Source organism: Heterocephalus glaber, unplaced genomic scaffold (assembly GCF_053883595.1).
Source record: "Heterocephalus glaber isolate CG9 unplaced genomic scaffold, H.glaber_assembly_v1.0 deba00000678, whole genome shotgun sequence".
In the NCBI taxonomy this organism is placed as follows: Eukaryota; Metazoa; Chordata; class Mammalia; order Rodentia; family Bathyergidae; genus Heterocephalus; species Heterocephalus glaber.
The window spans coordinates 3,056,814-3,078,072 of NW_028258157.1; the positions used below are offsets into that span (position 1 = coordinate 3,056,814).

Below are 21,259 nucleotides of genomic sequence, written 5' to 3' on the forward strand. Positions count from 1 at the left end.
ATACCACAGTGATATATGTGCACCCATGTTCATAGCGGCACAGTTTGTAATAGCTAAAACTTGGAAGCAGCCCAAGTGACCATCAACTGGAGACTGGATACAGAAAATATGGTTTTTTAATAAAATAGAGTACTACTCAGCCATAAAGAATGAAAAACTAGAGTCATTTATAGCTAAATGGATGCATATCGAGGCCATACTCTTAAGTGAAATAAATAGGACACACATGTAAATATCAAATAGTTTCACTAGTGTGAGAAACAGATAGTGTAAACAAGGGTTAAAATGATTAAAATGAATAACTGATAATCTGAAATAGGAAAAAAGGTCCAAAGACGAAGGAGTGAAGGGAGGGGAAGGGGAAAGGAAAAGAGGGAAAGGAAAAACTATGAGAAAAGAAAAAAATGAAAATGAAATCTATGTAAATAGGGAAGGGGAGAGGGGGTGAAGGGTGCACAGGGAATGGGGAAAAAATAAGAACCAAGATATATCATGTACAGGTACAAACACCCAATGATAAATGTAAACGAATTGTATACCTAAAATGGACCAATAAAAGAACTAAAAAAAAAAAAGTGATAGAAGGAGGAATAAGGAAGCGTGGGACCCTGGATTGTAAAAGCTTAGACAGAGGAGCCAACAGGGTGGGACTTTTGGTCTAAACTGTAAGCCCAGCTGGTCAGGAGATATGTCCACACAACATAGATGCATTTACATAACATGCACCTATACGCAGTCTGTAAATATTAGCAATGTGCTCAATGAAATATAGTATGTAAATGCACTCAGATATATCTACACATGCACATACAAGAGCATATACCACATATAAATAAGAATTATAGGAGGAAGGAAGATGGCAGCTATATTTGCTGCCCACTTTACATTAGCTGGAACACATACAATCTTTACAGTACTTAATGTATTTGTTCTTGAGATTTAAAGAGAAAGAGAAAAATAATCAGATCCCCAGTCACTCTATGAAGCACTTTGGAAGGGTAAGGATCATCTAGCACCAGAGCCCTCCGCACTGATGGAACTTTTATTATTAACAGTGAAACGGGACAGAAAGGCAGGTGGGAAAAGCTTCCCTTTTAGAAAGACTTCAGGCCGATTTGTAGGACAGGATGACACCCAGCTCCGCTGTACGAAAGCCACGAGGGTGACGACCTGGACATGTTCAGCAATACACAAATTCCACCTTACTTGGAACGGTAAGCAACCACGAGGTGAACAGCTAATTCACAACATGTGTTTCTGACCCTGGGATTTATATGCTTTACCATCGACAGAAACAAACGGCATTCAAGCGGTGCCCAGACGCGGGGAGCTAAAGCAGCATTCAACTGAAAGTCATTACGCTTGCTTGGCAGAGGGTGGCTCCCCTTGCTGCTACGTCTCACCACATGGGTTCTGAGTAGTTTTCACACTTTTTGAAGAGCTGTTACCGGCTTTTAGCAATGCTGAGAGGGCGGTGCAGAGAGGCCCCCTTGGCCCGCCCCATCCCCTCTGCTGTTCACCTCTTGGGTTGGTCCTGGTGGTCCCGTTCCCCGCAATCAGTGAGCCAGTGATACCCTGTGGTCACGGAGGTCCATGGCTTGTTCAGACTTCCCAGGTCCGGATCAGTCTTCTCCTCCCTCCCAGATCCCATGCTGGGAACCGCAGTGCACTCAGGGTGCTTCTGGGGCTCCCAGTCAGAAGGAGGCTCAGACACCCAGGGCCACGATGCAGGGCTGCAGACCCTGGTCAGCCAGTACACTGCAGCCCTTGCTGCTGGCACAGTTGCCCCCCATTTTTCTCCTAGGTTTTGGGGACAGCGGTCGGGGGTGGGGGTGCCATTCCACCCTCTGCTGCGGAGGACACACACCCTCACCGCCACTCACGATGCCAGTGCGGACCGTGACCCTGGGGAGCTGGGCAGGCATCAGGAGGCTCCTGCACCCGAGCTGCCCTCGTCTGCTGCCTGTGCACATGCTGCTCTTCAGGAGCAGGTCGCCCCGAGCCCATTCAGAGGAAGGGCGTCTGCTGTTCCTCCTCCTTGGAATTCTTCCACATGGGAAACCTGCCTCTTCTCCCCGTTCAGTATTTTATTCAAGGGTGTATCGATGCTGGCTTGGTCTCGTGGGTATGTTTTATGCTCATGTTATAACCAATAACACTCTGACCTGGCCTCCTTTCTGCAGGGCTCCTCTGACACACCACTATCACTGTGTGTGTGCGCATATCCGCGAGTGTGCGTGCTAGTGTGCACGCTGGTGTTCCATGAACACCTCTTTACTTTCTGACTCTTCAAGCTGCCCAGGTCACCCATCCGTCCACGCTGAGTGAGGAGGTAGCATCTGAACACTGTCAAATAGAAAGCTTATTCTTGATATAAATTTAAGTGTTAGATAAAAACTAATGCCGTTATGTATAGAAATTCATAGGTAAAGTTTCACTAATGCTTCTCTATACTTCTTGGTATTTTCTAATTTTTTAGCAGTGATCATAAACTATATATTATGTAATGAAAATTACTACTATCATTTTTTAAAAATGTACATAAATCCTGTGTCCCATTTAAACAAGAAAACTCTGATCATATCAGGAGTAATGTTGCAATACCAGTTACTCAGGAGGCTGATGCAGGAGGGTTGAACGTTCTATGCCAGCCTGGGCAACCTAGAGAGAGTATCCCAACATAAAAATTTAAAAAGGGCTTGGAATGTAGCTCAATGGAAGACTCCTTGCCTAACATGCTTGAGGCCCTAGGTTTAATCCCCAGTATTATCAAGAAACAAACAAACAAGAAAACTCTAATTAGTACCAACTTTGGCTGACCCACCACTTAGTATATGAAGTAACTGATGACTGTGAGCTCTAAATATCTGTCTTGAAATGTATGATATTTCAAAACTGGAATTATTCTTTCAAATAGTATCATGGGTTTGAGCCCAGCCTGGGGAACTTAGGGACTTCGTGAGACCCTGTCTCAAAATAAAAACTAAATAAAAGGCAGGGAGGCAGCTCAGTGTGAAGGCCCTAGGTTCAGTCCCCAGTACCACACACAAAAAGTGTTCAAACATTTTTTCCAATAGATTACTTTTGGTCTGAAGAAACAATTCTTTGTTCCACAAACCAATCACTTTAGATGAAGGTCACATGTTTATCTGGAAACATCAACAATGACAAATACCAAAACCCAGAGTGTCTGAACTTGATACATGTAGACAGGTCCTCTGAGGGGGAAGAGTGAACTGGGAGCAAAGGCCAGCACTGGGCTCAGGCTGGGAGATCATTCCACCATCAGCGCGGGCACCTGTGCACACCACGGCGGGCAAAGACAACTGCGTGGTTTTTATAGACCTCACAGGGCACTCTCGTTTTGAAAACCGCTTGTAATGGTTCATCCAGGCTGTTGATAAACACATGGATTGCAGCACTCAGTCTCCCCACTAGAGTTCTGACTTTAGAGCAGCCAGGCAGGCTCATTTCTGGACCAAATATGACACCATGATCCCTAAAGTCCACCGAGAATGCCGAAGATTGATTAAAGGGCAGATCTAGTAAAACATACAATTAAATTAATATAGGAAAATAGGCATCCACTGATAGGTTAATACTCTCTCCTTCATGTTCTTACACTGGTTTATTTCCCATAAAATAATAGTAGCATGTTTATTTTAAGGAGCTTGTCAATTCAGATTTTTTGCCTATTTTATTGACTTTTCCTAAAAAGTAATTGTTCTATTTAGTAAGGGTAAATTCTATTTCATTTGAAAAACAATTTTTTGTTATTAGAAAACTCACTAATAGAGCACACTATAAATTGCTAGTATTAAAAATAGAGACTGATAAAAGTATTATGTAAAATATCCTGCAGAACAAAGAATAGAAAAGAAATCATTCTCAATTTCTGAACCAGAAGACTCCACATCTTTAAGGGACAACATGGGCAATACAGACAGACAGACACAGACTCAGGTGGACAGACTCCGCCAGGATCTAGACAGCACCTAAGTTTTGGTTTAGATACTCCCTTTTATTTGAGCTTAACATTTGTAGCACACTGAGTTTTTCTTTAAAAGGAGCAAACTGAATAATTTGCCAGTGAAAGATTAGCAGGGTGGTTGGAGATGCTCCAGTTCATGACTATTAAAATCATTAAATCTCATTATTAACATGGAAAAGATCAAATATTTGCAATAGAATAACAGTCACCAAAATCGTTAAAATCCATGCATGAGCAGCTTATTTCATTACATAAGCCACCTTTTTAACAGCACTTAAGTATTCAACTCTGCTTATTAATCTACATTACATATAAATATCCATAACCAAAGTCTGTCTCATTATGAAATTTCAAGATAACTTCAAAGGTGTTTCAGTTTTTATCAGTATATTTCTTGTTTACCATAAATCTTCCCTTTGCCTTAGCTTTCTTGATAATTATCACTTAGGTATTTAAAGTTAGGGTGAACTAAGGCATCTCGACATGATGCAGATACCCATTTATTAATTAGACTGTCCAGAAATGCAATTATAATTCTGTGACTTTTTCACTAAGTATTCTTACAAACCTTGTCTTGCCTGATCATACACTATTTCTGTAGGTTATGGATTATCATAAAGCCCTCAGCTTTTCATCACTTTTTTATCAAAAGTAAAACTCGGATATAAAAAATAATCCCTTTGCTAACACCTCAGAAAATAAAGCATAAACACAGAGATCTTTAATGTGTTACTTTATACACAAGAAAGTGATTCAAAATTATTATTAACTGACGAGTTAGACGTGGGCAGTATCTAGAAAATGTTCAGAATAGTATTAGCTTAAAGGTATAAAATGTCAGGACAGATTCCTTCCCTCTAGACTCTTTAATCTAGTGAGGGATTACAAGCAACATCAAAAAAATGTTAGTAGGAAAAAAATGACTGAAAACAGACTAGTAGTTCAAAAAGAATAATAAAGTTATGTAAATAATGAGGCATTTTGATGAAGGCTTTCGGGAAGGAGGGATTTTTTCAGCTATGTTTTGAGAGGAGAGGCCAGTGATCAATCGCGAATTACACCATTGTTGTTATTACTGCTTCTTTGATTTTTCTCTCAAGTATTATGTCACAGAGGGCTGCCATATCTTGCCTGGCTACCCTACAGTGCTCCAAGTGTTTATGGCTAGAACATAAGAACTTTTCAAAGCAGAGCTATGCTTACTCTTGCTTATTAATAATTGGCAAGAATATTTCTCCCCCAAAAATCCATGCATTAGCAAAGCATTAAACCTCCCCAGACAGAAAGGCAAGCTTCAGAGTCAACATGTTTTTCCCAAAATAATGAAGCTGGGAGAGTCTGAAGACATGTTAATGGTCATTAAGCTAGCAGTATTTTCCTCTTGGGATTGAGAATTCGAAATTCCACATACACAATAAAAATAGTGGAAACCTGGCCCAGTAGCTCTGCTCCAACAGTGAACAAACGCCAGCCATGGGGCCCACCTGTGTCAGAAGGTGAGACACCTGCTGATCGGTGGGACCCTTTCCAGAGCTGGCACTGTCCACGGGAGCATGGCATGTGATATCAGGGCCACACCACGAGACGCCCCTGTAAATTTAACTCCTGCCTCAAATGATGTATTTCCTAGTTCTGGAGAGGAAGAGAAAACGTGGGAGCAGTTCAGCTCAGCTCGGAGAGCCAAGCTCAAGCCGGTAGTCCAACGTGCCTGCCTGTCGGAAGAGAAGATGTGTTTCCTTTAATGGCAACTGTTTATAGTCCCACCTTCCCTGTCACCAAGAGTGGACCTCACCTCCACTGACCCCCACACAAAGACAGACTAGAAATGCAACTTTTCTTTGTGCATCTTCCCCCTGCAAACAGTGAAGTGAAGCTCACTTTAGGAAGGCAAGTTCCTGGGACCTAACAAAACCACAGCCACAACTAGCCCTGCCCTGGGTTTGCGCTTGCTCATCTTGCTCATGAGCCCAGAACCGTGTGAGCTACCAGGCATGTCTCCTCAGCCCTTCACTCAGAGTCACCAGGAAGACAGCAGAGTCCCACCTGGGGACTCTTCTTCCTGGGGAGCAACAGGCTCTTACAGGGATGCGCAGTGGGACCACAACCCGACTCAAGTTTTCCACACGGGCAGGAAGACCTCGAGGAGAGGAGGACTTACCTCTTCAGGAGTCTCTGCACGCTCCTGGATTCCCTGGGAATGAGCCATGTTCCTTTGCTTCCTGGTGTGCAGACCTGGTCGGAGCGCCTGTGATCCAACAGGTGACAGACACAACGAGGCCTGTGCAAGCACAGGTCACCCACGCTGCCCACACGTTCCAGTTCCGGGGACTCCACATGCCCCGAGGCCTTGCGTGCCCTGCACAGAGACGCTCCATTCGGGGGACAGCCACACCCCGGAGCTGGAAAGGTCTTCACCTCGGTGGGAGCTGTTTTCTGAGGTGGCCGACAGAGACCCCCTGCAGGCAGAACTCTGCTACCCAGGGTCTCCGCAGTCCACACCTCAGACCCTCTATCCTCAGCTTTAGAATGAGGGTGGCTGCTTAGTCCATCTAGCTATCAACATGAGTTTCCGGAGCTGTAACTGTTTAGAACAGAAAGCCAAAGTGGGACAACACACTGTAAACCTTGGGTGCTCCCTCTTGCATCAAGAAGAGAGTAATAACATGTGGGGGCCACTGCAAGGATTATTAATCCTGCTACTGTACAAAGCACATGGGACACAACAGGTGTTCGACAAACGTCCTGTCCTGAAGTGGGAAACTTCCTAAATGGGTAAATTCCATCCGAGTGTGGCCGCCCAGTCAGTCGGAGCCATTTAACGCCTCTGCGGCCTCTCAGCTCTTCCTATCTCGCCCACATCGACTTCCTGTGCTCCCTGCCCACGGACAAGGCCCCTCCCCGCCCCTGACCGTCCATCACCTGGTCCCCAGCTGCAAAGGCCCTGTCACCACGCACAGGGAGCCCAGCTCGGGGCAGCTGCAGCTCCCAGCAGGTCCGTCCCCAGGGGCCCCTCACCCTGCACCACCTGCCCAATCCCTGCCTTCAGGCTCTGCATCCACATCCACGTGCCAAAGCCCGCAGTCGTCATGGTTACAGGACAGCCACACCGGGACCGGGAAGAGTCACCCAGTTTCGGGTCCCTGCACCCTCGCCCAGGCCAGGGGACCCTCGGCCCCACGTGCACACCCAGGGCACAGTTCTGAGGGCAGGAAGCCCCGAGTGCCCCGGCCCGCAGCGGGGAGGTGGCGAGGACGAGGCCCCCGGGACGCGACTGTCGCGGTGCCACCCGGGCTCGGAGCCACAGTCCCCGCGCTGCCCGCTGGACCTCGCGGTTTCACGGACCCCACGCAGCCCAGCCCGGCCCCCTCCGCCCGGGTCGGGTCCGCTTCGCTCCGCCCGCGCGGGGGCGCAGTCCGGGTCCCTTGTGCAGCCGGGGCTCCGGGACTCGGCCGGGCGGGACCGGGCGCGGCGAGGGGATCAGCGGTCAGCGGGGCTCGGGCTCGGCCGCAGGCTCCCGGGTTCCGCGCGCCCCGCCCTTCCCTTCCTTTCCCTTCCCTTCCTTCCCTTCCCGGCGCGTGGCCCCCTGCTCGGGCCGAGGGGGCCTGGGGACCCCGGGACAAGCGGCCCCGGGGCTCGGGTGGCGCCCGCGGCTGTGCGCGCCGCCCCGGCCCGGCCCCGGCCCCGGCCCCGGCCCCGGCCCCGGCCCCGGCCCCCCCGCTGCGTCAGGCGCAGGTGCCCGAGTCCTACCTGCGGCTCCCCGGAGGCGGCGGACCCGCGGCGGCGCGGGCGGCAGGGGGCGCTGCTCCCCGGAGCAGGAGCGCGGGCGCCCGGTCCGGCGGGCGCGGCGGAGGCGGCTTTTAAGCGCGGGTGCGCCCGCAGCAGCTGCCCCGGGGGAGCGCGGCGTCCGGAGGGGACGTCCCGGCCCGGCCCCGCCGCTGGAGCCGCCCGGCGAGGCGGGGCCGCAGGGGCGCCTGGCTCCGGAGCCGGGATGGGGTCGCCCGAAGGGCCCCGCACGACCCCGCCCGGAGCCACGCGCGACCCCGGCACTGCCGTCCGGGCGCCCACCGCGCTCCTGTCTTCCGTGGCTCCGCCACGGGCCCCGGGCAGCGGCAACTTAGACGTGAGCGGGCGGAGCCGGCCCTGCGCGCCCCCGAGACCAGGACGCTGCTCGCAGAGGGGCCTTGCCCGGGCCCGCGGCGGAGCAGCTCACTTGCGGGCTGCAGAGGCCCCGTGCGCCGGCTGCGCTCCCTGCCCCCCTGCGCCACGCGCGACCCTGGCCTGGCGTGGGCCCCCGGCGGGCGCAGGGCGAGCCTGGGGCCGAGGGACAGGGCCTCCCCGGACCCCACCCCCGGGAATGCAGGTCCAGACAATGCCCACCTCCAGCCGCTTTGCTCCGCAGTTTCTCATTCAGTGCTTTGCCACCCAGTTTGCAGTGAATCGTATGCGTTTCCGGCAGCGCTTTATATGTTCGTATCGTTTTCGCCATGGACCTCCACGCAAACTGCGGGCTCATTTCGAGCACCTAGGGCTGCTGACTCCTGCAGCGTAGTTCAGCGCTTTACGCAAAGTAGGTTCACAGAAAGCAGCCTTTGATTTTAAATATTCTTTATCAATCTTCTGATAACTTTGCCAGTTTATTGGCCAGCGTCTCATGTTGAACTAGAAGTTTTGTTAGCTCTGGATTTGCCCCTCTCTTCCTGTCTACATCGTAGCACCGTGTTCTCCAGCCGGACATGCCCTGCGCTCCCATTTCCACTCCTTCCACAGCGCCCCTGAGGCGATAAGCCACCCAGTTTCCTAGGGCACTTTGATCTCAGCGCCACTATCAGCTCTTTTCCTGGGCGCCATAACCAGCTGTGCCTGAGCCTGCATCCCACTGACAGGCCTGGGCTGTCTGCGTTTGTTCCCCAGACCCTAGTGCAATGGCAGGGACCTGTCCCGACCGAGTGGTCGCCTTACATATGGACTGAGGATGCAGGCCCCTTCCACCTCCATGTGGACGCTCCTGACCCTGAACACAACACGTCCACTCACCCCAGTAGCAGGTACGCTTAGATGGCGTGAAATACACTATTTCTCAGAGGGCTGCAGTTGGTACTGAGAAGCCAAGAATAAATTTCTAATGGGGGAATTTCCGCAATCTCCAGTCTACAGGGAGAGCCTGGGCACTGGGCGTCGAGGAGGAAGGGTAGAGTCGGGGTGTTCTGGGCTCCTCCGACTCCGCACATAGCTGCCTTGGCCCAGAAGAGAGGAACATCATTACCAGGTCCAAAACCTGAGCCCAGAATCCCGGGACTGGGCTCTGCTCTGAAGAAACTACCAGGCCGCTGCTCTGGTCCACTGATGCCTCTGTCCGGATCACTCCGAGCAGGCATGGAAATTTGATAAATTTGAAAGGAAAGGAAAAGATGGAAGAGGCTGGAAATTTTATGTACAAATAAACAGCCTTAAAAACACTCACTTGGCGTTCACTTCTGTATCACTAGCTATAGCTGGGCCATACATAACCTCCCTGCTTTACCATGAACACGGCGTGGAGTCTGTTCCAGGGTTTGAACACATCAATACTGACAGGCAAGAGCAACCTGGGACATAGGTAACTGACGTCTGCTTGGAGCAAGTGACAGCTGAGCTGAAAGCAGCCCCGACCTTTTGTCTGTCCAGTGTTTCCCCTTGTAAATGCCGGGTAATTTCTCCAGCTACTTCACTTGATCACGGGAATCCAACTCTCCGCTGGAGCCCTAGAAATTTACACTCCAATTTCACTATTTAATGGCCAAAGGACCACACCTGACTTTTATCTTGTATTTCAGTGTTAATTACACACACAGCAACTCTCAGAAGTAAACTCGTTCCTGCTTTTCATCATCAGATAAAGACTGAAGATAATTTACAGTTAGTTAATTGGAATGTAAAACTGTCCAGATTGCGCTTCATGGAGCCACAGCATAAATAGGGTGCAGAGCTGGGAGATGCCAGGTTGCCTTCCAGGCAGTGGCGCTCCGGTGGGGAGACCTGGCCCGGATGGGCGACCACCCTGCTCTCTGACTCCTGCTGGATGCCCGCTCAGAGCCCTTCACCTTGCTATGGAGCCTTACAAAAATCAGCTCTTTTTCCAAAGGTTAGGAGTCTGTATGTTAGGTTATATTTACTTAGCTGGGTTGGGGTGGGGTGAATAATTAAATTCAGCAGGAATGTGCTTCAAAATAAAAATAAAAACACAGCCCCACCCCTTTGGCCCAAATCCTAAGGCCTCAGAGAAGAAAGCCCTCTTTGACTTTGAACACACTGAGCTGGCAAGGTCTCCCGTCCTGAGGCAGAGACCCGACAGACAGCATGGCAGAGGGGAGAGCTTACAGCCAGGCCAGTCTGTGAATTTATTTGTGACAGTGTACTTGTATCAATAAACAACCCCAAGGAAGGATTTTAAGGAAAAATAAACAACGTCCGTGTACATCCCACACATGAAAAATGCTTAAGTTGGGTTTTGGCTTTTCCTAACACCCCCTGCCACTGTTCAACCTTTGGCATATTTGAGACGCAGAACAGCCTTCAAGGTGGGGGCGCAGATCCTAGGGTGCCAGTTTAGGCCACCTTTATCTGTAGAAGGCCATGAAATGAAGGACAGGATGCCCTCTTGTGGCTTATTTGTTCTGGTTTGCAACTAACCAGCGCCTGCACTTTTTCCTCCAGCCCACACACCCGCATTCCGAGGGGGCCGGCTGGCCCTGAGGCCTGGCAGACAGGGGCCTCCCCAGGAAGGCAGCTGGGGCGGCAGCCACGAACCCTCCTGAGCAACTGCTTGGCCGCCGCAAAATCAGTATTCCTGAAGTGGAAAAGGTTCCAGAATAACTCGCGGCCCTCACAGATATTATCAAGATGCCTTCTACACAAATGCGTAGACAGAATTTCCTTCTTTATATAGTGAGGTTTGTTTTGGACAGACCTAAACCATCAGCTTCCACAAATAGGAGAAAATGCATGATTTCCCTTCCTACTGTATCTGTGCCTCTACTATTTCTTTGGCTGTGAGAGGATGCTTATTTTTCTATTAAACAAGTGGAAAATATATAATAAAGCGGTTAAGAGAATAGTGATTTTCATTCTGTGCATATTTTTCCTTCTCCTTTCCTCCTATCTTACTCAGAAACACGGCTATAACAAGTCCGTTGCTTTCTATGACTCACAGATATAATTCATTTCATAATATCACATAAAAAGCGCCCACCGTATTTTAGTGTTTTTTCAAAAGCACTAAAGTAGAGCTGTTTATTGAGAAATGGCCTCTTGTTAGTCAGCTTTCCATCACTTTAACTAAAGACTTTAGATGGTCGGTGTTTAAAGAGCAAAGGTTTATTTCAGCCCAGAATTTCTTTGCCTTTAGCCCAGGAATGATGGCCCCATTGCTTCAGGCTGGAGGTGAGGCAGGACATGGTGGGAGGGAGAAAGAAGAGAGGGTGGGTCAGGGTCCCCAGACCCCCTGGAGGATACCCCACCCTGTGGCCTGAAGACACCCCCAGCCCCAGCAGCCATGACAAGAGTCTATGATAATCCACACAGTTTAAAGATATCTCTGATTTAACTGCACCTCAATTTATAATTCCAAGGAGAAGAAACAAATGCAAGAGGAAAGTCCTGAAAGACTTAACTATATCACTCTAAGGGCAAAGCAAATCAAATGCATAAAAATATTAAGGAAGACAATATAAATACAGAAAGCCACACACTGTCTTCTGATTACTGCTTTAATTATAGCCGCTAGTTTCTGACATGTAGGATGAATTCCACAGTTTTTTGGCAATTTCTCTTTCTCCTGTGTACTAATAAGGAGGTTTTTTAATTGTAAAAGAAAAAGACATTGTTATTTTTATTGTTTATATTCAGTTTTAAATTGTGCTGTTTTCTAAATTCATTGTACCCCTGTAAGAAAGTGTTGTTTGTAATATCTCTACTTTACAGAAATCTGTGGGGTTTAAGGGACCAAATGTACGTGTAATTTTAATTTTAATTTTTGGTTCATTTCAGACTAAGACACCTTTTGCTCCCCAATGTATTTATATAAGATTGTACTACTTCAGTCTTCATTAACATGTATTTGTTTTTTAGGTCCTCGATTTGTTTTGCACTGAGAATGATGTGTTCAAGTCTTCTACTTTTTCGCTATTTTTCTGTCTCCTTTGAATCACATGTAGTCTCAGTTTTATTTAGTTGCTCTGCTAACTGGTGTGTAGATGTTCGTGATACCTTCATCACGGATTGTGCCTTTAGCACGTAAAGTGTCCTTTCTTACGCCTTGTATTCTACCTTGTCTATTAAAAGGATTGCAACGAATCCTGTCTTACTTCTCCTCACACACTTCTGCCTGTCCCTTTATTTTAAGCTTTTCAAAGTTCCATTATTTTAGATTTATCGCGTGCATTCAGCATATAATTGAATCTTCCTTTGTACGCCAGTTTGAAAATGCTTATCTTTTCATAGGCGAGTTAAATTTACAGTGTTTAATGCTCTACTTTACCTTGACAAAGTCTAACATTATTTAGCGCTCTATGCATATGTATAGCATACATATCATGTCATGTTTTTGTAATTTTTAAACGTGACCTGGTTTTCTTTGGCTTTGCCCCGTACCTTTTACTTTTCCGTACTGCTTATCGTGAATAGGAGTGGCCTTGCCTGGCCCACACTGCTCGCTAATGCTGAGAAGGAAGGAGAAGCAGGCCCAGGAGAAGAGGGAAGACAGGAGGGGCCTCCTCTGTGACCCAAGCTCTCCCGGAGCAGCCCCGCCCAGTGCTGAGCTGGACCTTCCTCAACGCCTCAGCCCGGAAGTCGCACTGCCGGCACGGCTCCTGGGAATGGGTGCAGCATGGGTTCCAGGAGGGACCCGCTGACCCGCAGCACCGGGGGTCTCTGCCTGTGTAGGGCTGCACTACCTTCTCCACAGCTGCTTCCTCACTGACCCCACCTGCTCTCCAGTGTTTGTCTCTTTACATATGAGACTCATCTACAGGGTAATTTGTCTTCTAGTTTTGCCGTAGGTGTGAGTCAAGCATGGCTCCTGTGCACTCCTCATTCTATGTGGGCCTTTGAAGGCTGTGTGGACAGAACTCCATGGAGCTGGCTGCTACCAACAGAAACTGAGACTTTTCTTTTTATTCCATAAAACCAGTTCTATTACGCTTCCATACTGTGGATATTATATGGTAGACAAGGAAAAATATGTAAACATATGTAAACAACTTCTGGATGCCACTCAGGACAGAATTCTGCGCCTGGAAGGAGGGAAGTGGGCAGACAACCTGCTCTGCACTGCAGAAGTTCTCCCTTTGGTGCCTGTCATCTTCAGGGAAGGAGGATGAGGCATGGGCTCAGGTGGAGGCTGGGGAGGATGCAGTGAGGAGAGAGCAGAAGTATGAGGTAGATCCCCAAACAGAGCTGGTGTGGCGCTCAGAGAGTCAGCAGCCTTGCGTGCTTCTGCCCATGTCCATGTTCCCTTTGGAAATGTGAACTGCTTCACATGACGGCTCAGCGCCCATGTGCCTGGGCTGAGCGGAGGAGTGTGAGACCTAGGCAGCAGGGAAGTTCTGTCATGCACTGTGAAGGCAGAAGGGATGTCTCAGAGCAGACTAAACATGCAGTTCTGCTGGTGTCCAGAGGACACGACCTGCAGTGGTGAGAGCAGAGGAGCAGCTGGACATCCAGGAGGATGCAGTTAGGATGGCATTTGAGCGAGTCCTGCAGAATGCATGAAATGTAAGGACGTGGAGCTTGATACGAGTGGAGCCTCCAGGGGAAGGCGCTTTATGAGACAGACAGGTGGATCAGGTGAGGTCCTGAGGTGAGGATGCGGGGGAAACTCCCTGCATTTCGGGAATAAAAGTGAAATGCAAGAGAAATAAAACTGGAAAAGATGCAAAAGATGGGATGGCGGCTGGCAGGCACCTGACAAAGAACCTGGGACTTTACAGATTGAAGGAAAGGAAGATACTGGGGAAAAACTAAAACTTTGCATAGAGTAGTGACAGCAATGATACTAGAATTCCTGGCTTTAAGAAGTCTGGCCTGCAGGTTTTGTGTTAGAAGTGAGAAAAACTGGAAACAAGAAATCCTCTGTGAGACTCTCCTCATGTTCCAAGGTAATGAAGACCTGAACACAGCAGTGAGAAGGGTGTGTGGTCTTGAGAAATAGATAAAAATTACATGTCCGTGCAGTCTAGATTAAAAAGAGAAGATACTTCTTTCTCCAAGTGATTTACAATAGTGCCTTTAACAACAATTGAGCACTTATCAAATGAATTTGTAGTTCGGTGTGGGCAGAGGAGAGGGTCTTGCTAGACCAGAATAGACTAATTGACCTTTGCCACTTTAGTCATCCAAGAGAAGTAGTGGATTTTCCAGCTTGCTGAAGGCTCTACTCCAAAGCACTCAAAAGAACAGAACTTCTAAGTGGCAGCTATTGATCTCATGTGGTGAAAACACAGTCAGACGCTTTAAAAGCCTTCCAATGCCATTTATTGATTTCAACTTGGAAAATAATTTTTCCTGAAAACAATTTTCCCTGGTGGCCAGGCCTGCAGCCTGAAGCCAGGGCAAATGGCAGAAGGGCACTCTACAGCAGAGTCCCAGAGAAGGGTGGGCAGGAAGCCCCCTCTGTGATGGGAGAGGGGCCCCTTCCCAGTTAGCTGCTGTTATCACCAGGGAGAGGGCTTCTTGCTCTCCGGGGAGGCCAGGGCTGAGCCGAGCACCCTGCACAAACCATCTGGAAGCAGGATGCTCCATTCACCTCCCCACATGCTTTCTCTGCCCTTAGGAACCAGTTTTCTTGCATCATTGTTCCCTAGCAGTGCTCCTGGTTTCATTCTCTCTAAACCCAGTAAGAACCTTAATATACTCTGACAATTTTTCTAGGACTCTCTGGACCTTGAAATGAATCTCAGATATTTCAAAATATTCTAATACATTGAAACACTAGTGCTCAGAGAGAAATTAAGCCCAAAAGCTTCCTGTTTGTTAATAGCCATTGTATCAGGTATGTGATGTTATTTCAGTCGACTTTTAATATGCATTTTCTTGATGATGAGTGACGTTGGACTTTTTTTTTCCCCATATCTGTTGGCCATTCGTAGGTCTTCTTTTGAAAATGTCTGTTTAGGATCTTAATGCATGTTTTCATGGGCTTGCTCGTTTTCTTGCTTAGAAAGGGATTTAGTCCCTTGTCATGGAATGGTGTGCAGGCATGTTCTCTCCTTCCTGGGCAGTTTTGTCATTCTGTTACAGTATGGTGATGCATTAACTGTGCAGACAATCCCTAACTCATTTTGTCTTGCAAGTTACCCGCGTCACAGTGGGGCAAGACCTGTGCACATCCACTAGCACCGTGCTGGACACAGGATTTGGTCTCTTCCTGGATGGCTGACATGAGGTCCATGTGCTTTCAAGGTGCCGGGCCCAGCTGGTACCAGGATCAGGACGGCAAACGAGGCCCTCACAGTGCTGCTGAGCTCTAATGTGCTGTAGCTGAGATGTACAAAATGCATTTAGATTTCTGAAATTTCCAACTTATGATCGGCTAGCTGGGGAATTGTACATTTCCAAATCATTAAAAGAGTAGATTTTAAATGTCCACATCACAAAATACAAGTAGGTGATGTTAATTAGCTCGCTTAGGAGGTAATATACTAATTAGCTTGATTCAGTCATCCAACAAGGAATACACATATCAGAGCATCATATTGTACCTATAATGTGCCAAATGTGATCGACCAGTTAAAAGCAATGCCCAGCAGGGATGCAGTCAGAGGCACCAGCATACTATGTTCAGAGTACCCATATCCACCCTCTGTTGATGGTTTCTGAATTTTTGCAGGATTGAGGATTGTAGGACATAGAGTCATCCTGTCCAATAAAACCTGCTTCTGCTTCAGTTCTTTAGGGATGGATTGATTGGTCTCAAATAAAAGTGAAAATATAGAAGCTATTTTAAAGAAATATTTGTGGATCATTAGATACTTGTCACAGTTAATAGAACAGACATAGTGAACGGTATGGTTATTTTAGAAACCATAATCTTTATTTTTTCTCATATCTTTTAGTTACATGTTTAGAGAACGGTTAAAATGCCTCGAGGAGGAGGAGTCAATGGTCATTTTTTGGAAAGATGACAGTGTTTTCATCTTCTCCTTCGTTCAAACTCCACAAAGGAGGTCAAGTTTCATAACAACCACGTCATCCACGGGAGATGTGTCAACCGGTTGAATAGTGACATTTATTTTGACAGGGATGCTTCGGTAAATGTCTGAATCCTCTCCTTTTCAGTTAACAAATACTTAGCGACATCTGGTAGTTTGTAGTTTCCTGCAGCAAGCTGTGGAAGAATCCAAAATTGTGCTCTTTCAGGGCACAAGTGTCTCTTAGATTCTCATCATTCTACTCCAGGGAAGATGGTGAACAAGGTGTTATTAGATGACAGTGAAACGCAGCTGGAAATTTAGAAATGTGATTTTTAAAATCTTGCATTCAAGTTGCACCATTCTGTTGTCATCAATTTAGATCTAAGGATTAGGGATTTTTTTTTCCATGTGATTTTTTGAAGCTGTAGGTACACACCAATATAAATTGAAAGAGAAGTTAAGACTATCATATTAACCTTGTGAAAATAATCACAAATATTGTCTTCGATCATTAAGAATAATGGTGGATTGCTTCAGCAGAATTTTAACTTTGTCTGTCCCCCAATTCTAGAACTCACCTGGAGACAGGACTTTACCCTGGTCACCGACTTCAGGAAGGAGAGTAGATTAGTCATAGTGTCACTGTCCAGAGCACCCACCAGAGTTTCATGGAAATCGCTCGTTTCTTTCAGTGACCTCAGAAGAAGAGGAGAACAAAGTTCAAATTTCAATTTCCTCTTTATAGTACTATGCTAAGACTCCTAACAGATTCAGATTTAATTTTCAAGCTTGCATGCACTGATACATAAAAGTTTAGTAACTAATAATTACAAAATATCATAAGCATTTAATTTGCATAATTACAATGACTATATTAACCATAAAATATTATTTAATGTAAAAATTGACATTTATATGTCAAGCAAGTCAATACATTGCTTGTCCTGTTTAATTATTTTAATATGAATAAAACTGAAAAATTCTTGAAGGCCTAAGGTTGTCATAACAACCAACAGGATGCTATTCGAGTTTATACATATGATATTGTGGATTTATAATAGAGTAACTACTGGAACAAAAGAGCTATTGATAATGCCATGAAATTAATTCATTACAATGGCAAACTTAAAAAAGTTATCCATTCAGATATTTGTAATGAGAAAAGATTTAAATAATGTTTCCACTTTTCTTGTTTTCCAGAAATTCATTTTGTGACAATGATATACTGATTGGGCCCCAGGTTAAATGGAAGTTTGATTTTGCTGCTTGCTCGCTCATCTGACATTCGTCTGGACAGAATTCTGCAAACCCTTTGTACAAAATCCCAGGCTGGCAGTGTGAGCCCTCCCCTCGCCCTGCAGCTCTCAGCAGTCCGCCCTGGGAGACGCAGCGGAGGTCAGGAAGAGTGGCAGGCGGGGCTCCACTTGCAAACCTTTCTGCTGCCCACATTTTAGGTTTATGTAAAGATTTAAACAAAAAAAAATCACCACAAATACTCTAGGCATGTTGATGGAAAGAGTACAACTGCTTCAGATGCTTCAAGAAACGGCTGCCCAGCACTGGGCTGGGCAAGCAGGAGCGGGCCCTGGACACTTCCTCAGTCCTGTCTGTCCCCTGTTAAAGGTGCAATGTTAAAGAACACCAGATTTTCAACCTAATCAACAGTCTCGGCAAAATTTGTTGGTTGAACTTAGTGTACAGCATGGGCTGGGCATGAAATGTCTTTGACAGAATGAACTCAGCACATGTTTACTGACTGATAGCAAAAAGGAGTCTGATGTAAGTGGTGGGTGTATAAAAGCATCGACTTTGGTATCAGCTGCTTCTTGGGCACAGGTGACCCGGAGGCCCCTGCCAGGACGGGGAGGACACAGCCCAGAACCAGGGTGATGAGTCATCGCTGCTGAGCTCACCCTCACTCTGTCCTCACCAATCTGTTACCCAAAGCACGGAGTACACATGGCGCTCATTGTCTATGATTGCCTTCTCTTCTTACTCCCATCCCACCTTTGCTTTGACATTTGGTGAAGACTGAGTTTTTATTCCCAAATATGTTTCATATCAAGCTATCAACCAGTAAAATCTCCAAAACTCAAACTGTTTCATGAAATACATTAAGAATTATAAACAACAAATAATCATTAAGATCATTTAATAAATAATCAGCTAGTTTTTTTAAATTATCTCTTAGGCTCTAACATTTATACATGTAGCATCTATATATTTAATTCTTACCAAGGTCAATGACAGCACATTTCCTTAAAAAAGTAAAGCCATACTCTATGCGACAGTTCTCAACTTTGTCTTCTTTATTATTAAACCTGCCAGACTATTTACAATGTCTCCAAATTCACCATTCAAAAATTTGCCAGAAAACCAGTGTCTGAGTGGAAAACCTGGGGCCATCACAGAAAACTGTGGAGCTTTGGGTTTCAAATGCATTGATCTAATCTCTTAATTTACTGATGAAAAATCTAAGAGTCAGAATTGTTTCCCCAGGTCCCATTAGCTAATGGAAGACTCTAAACCACATCTATTTGTGGTGATTCTATCATACACAACAGCCTCTCTCAGCAGATGCTAATTAGGTAATGTCATCACAAACCTGTCTTTTGACCATAAAATATGGGTCTCTACACTTAGGAAGATGACCTATTGATTATTCCTTTCTCCGCTTAAATCATCTATTAATCATTACTTAGCCATAACACAAATAATATCTAAAAGTATAACGTTCCTTATAAATGATCATAACTAAACAAGATACATCTTCCTTTTTATTTGGTTTATGCTTTTGGTGGATTTCTCAGATCACCATTGTTTGATACACAAACGTTAACTGGAAATTATCCATTTGTGCACAAACGTTTCAGAATCATTAGGTGATTTCCCAAGAGCAAGGATGGATTCGGATACCAGCTAACCAGCACAGGTCTTCAATGAATAAGACTTTATCACAGGTTATATTGTTTTATGTTCAAAACAGTGAAGAGCTGATCAACTCAGTCGCAGTGAATCTGAGAACATGCAATAGGATTAAGATTATTAGGTTAAGTAGGATTGAATGTTATTTTGAATGCATCATCTCTAGAAATGGATACTGGTTTATCTATTCTAAAGCAACACAGGACAACAAACAAACCTAAAGCGGCCATGTTAGTCTAATTTGGTCCGCAAACATGATTAGACACAAGTGCATGGAACTGACATGTAGTCATCTCTGCTTTTATTCGTGCTTTTTCATCAACATATCGAATACCTGCTCGGAGTCAGACAATTTCGTAAATGATAATCAAGCAGTGAACAAAAATAACCTTTCATTCCTTAGTTGAGGAGATAGATATTATGAAATGTGCTGTCAAAACTCTAAAATGAGAACTGCGGTACATGTTGGGAAACCAGGCATGTGATACTTAGAGCAAGCAGAGGGTTCCTGACGCTGTGGATCTAACGCAGTGTCTCGCAGAGCAATCGTTCAAAGAAGTCAAGTAGGCTTAAAAGTGTTAGCGAATTTCTGAAAAATTCATCCAGCAACTCAAATGAGCTCCTCAGAATCGGCTGAGACCATAAAGGCACCGGAGGCCCGGTTCAAGCACTGTGAATTGTTTTAATTCTGAGCTTTCGCGCCGCCCTTCGGAGACGGAATTCACAAGGCTCCCGCTGCTCCCCTGCCCGCAAATGTCTGAGCCCCCCGCGTCCCCGGTGCAGGGCGGGCGCCGCACAAGGCCGGCTGCGCTTGCTTCCTGCAGCTCGGCAGCTGCAGGGCCAGGCGGCTCCGACTGAAGACAGCACGGAGAGGAGCACGCGCTTCAGCGGACCACTCCGAGGAGGGGCGGGGCCTGGCCCGGCGGGCTGGGGGACAGCGCGGGAGGGCCTCTCCGACGAGGTCTACGGCCCTGACCCCTCTGCAGCCCTGACTCTCGCAGGGCCAGGAAGGCGCGCGACGCCCGGGTTGGGGCCCCGGATGTGCTCCCCAACCCCGCTGACGCCTGCGCATGCGCCTGCGTGCTCAGACCGCGGGAAGGGCCCTGTGCCTTTTAGTCTCAGGACTTTACAGTGCCGAAATAAGTTGGCCTTTGCTTAATGATTTATCAAAACAGCTTTTGTTATTGAGACTTTATTTCTGGTAACAAGATTTTCTTTTGAAGTTTAATTTGTAAATTCATGTTGCTATTTCCAAAGCGTGCACGATTTAGTATTTATTTTTAGAATTTTTCATTTCAACTCCATTTATAGCAATTTCATATCAAGCTATTATATTTTGAGTCAAATATTTGCTAAATGAAACCGCATGTAGTGGTGTTATTCACAGTGCCTTAGACTGAAGGATAGATGAGACTAAAACATTACCTAAAAATTTACTTTGTCAAACATTAAAGAACTTTTTATTTTGTCAAACATTAAAAGAACATAGAAAACCTTTCTATTCTTAAAGATTTATTCTAAAAGTTATAAAATATCAGTCCATCACAAAATTTATTAGAATGTACTTAGACATTTGACTATTACTATTTTTATTATTATTGTATTCAGATCAGTTTTCTCAGATATTAATATATAGTACTGCTTTTTACAAACCACAATTGCCACATTTTAAATATAGGGGCTATAGGTCGTTATCTTAACCTATTTTTTCAGTAAGCAGTTAACTAATAAAAAGTGCTTGGCCGGAGATTTAGCACAGTGGTTCCAGTACCTGCCTTGCAAGCTCAAGGACCCAAGTTCGATCCCCAGTACCAAAAAAATAAAAAATAAAAAAATAAGCTTAATTTATTAACACACATTTTATATGCAAAGAATTTTCTTTACTTGTAATAGCAAAACGAGAAAAATCTTCATTAGATTTTCGGAAAACTTCTACAAATGCTGAAAGTGCCCAGAGGGATACTAAGGTTTAAAGGTTGAAATTCCTTTAAAAATCTAGATTTTCAATGTCCAAAGCAATGTTCTTCACTTCATTTAAGTAAGTTATTATGTGACCTAAATATTCATTGCAAGAAGAGGTACTGTCTAGTATTTCAGCAAAGGGCTTTGTGATTTTTAGAGTGATAGATGGTGTATTTGTTTTTAAGCAATCACCTCTTAAAATCTAACTCTCTGG

General features: G+C 45.9%; 1 protein-coding gene and 2 long non-coding RNA genes across 9 annotated transcripts in view; 1 reads left to right on the forward strand and 2 right to left on the reverse strand.

The window, feature by feature from the left end:
- Positions 1–8,547, reverse strand: part of Sema3d (semaphorin 3D) — a 161,823-nt gene extending 153,276 nt beyond the window's left edge. For 2 of the 5 annotated variants that reach the window (XM_013070355.3, XM_004839774.3), the window contains exon 1: positions 7,739–7,891. The gene's annotated coding sequence lies outside the window, so the exon portion shown is untranslated. Of the gene's footprint in view, positions 1–6,149; positions 7,280–7,738; positions 7,892–8,368 lie in introns of those variants that run through there. The other 3 variants (XM_004839776.4, XM_087206761.1, XM_004839773.4) reach the window with 3 other exon arrangements.
- On the forward strand, positions 8,467–9,986 carry LOC147829187 (uncharacterized). Its single transcript, XR_015449444.1, has 3 exons — positions 8,467–8,558; positions 8,903–9,036; positions 9,139–9,986. It is a non-coding gene; the product is annotated as an uncharacterized LOC147829187 (long non-coding RNA).
- Positions 9,987–14,624: 4,638 nt separating this feature from the next.
- On the reverse strand, positions 14,625–20,115 carry LOC147829188 (uncharacterized). 3 transcript variants are annotated; one of them, XR_015449447.1, is made up of 3 exons: positions 19,473–20,115; positions 16,737–16,854; positions 14,625–16,580 (listed from the first exon to the last, which is right to left on the reverse strand). It is a non-coding gene; the product is annotated as an uncharacterized LOC147829188 (long non-coding RNA). The 3 variants fall into 3 exon arrangements; XR_015449446.1 differs by having other exon boundaries at positions 14,625–16,467; positions 18,394–20,115; XR_015449445.1 differs by having other exon boundaries at positions 18,394–20,115.
- Between the last annotated feature and the right edge of the window lie 1,144 nt (positions 20,116–21,259).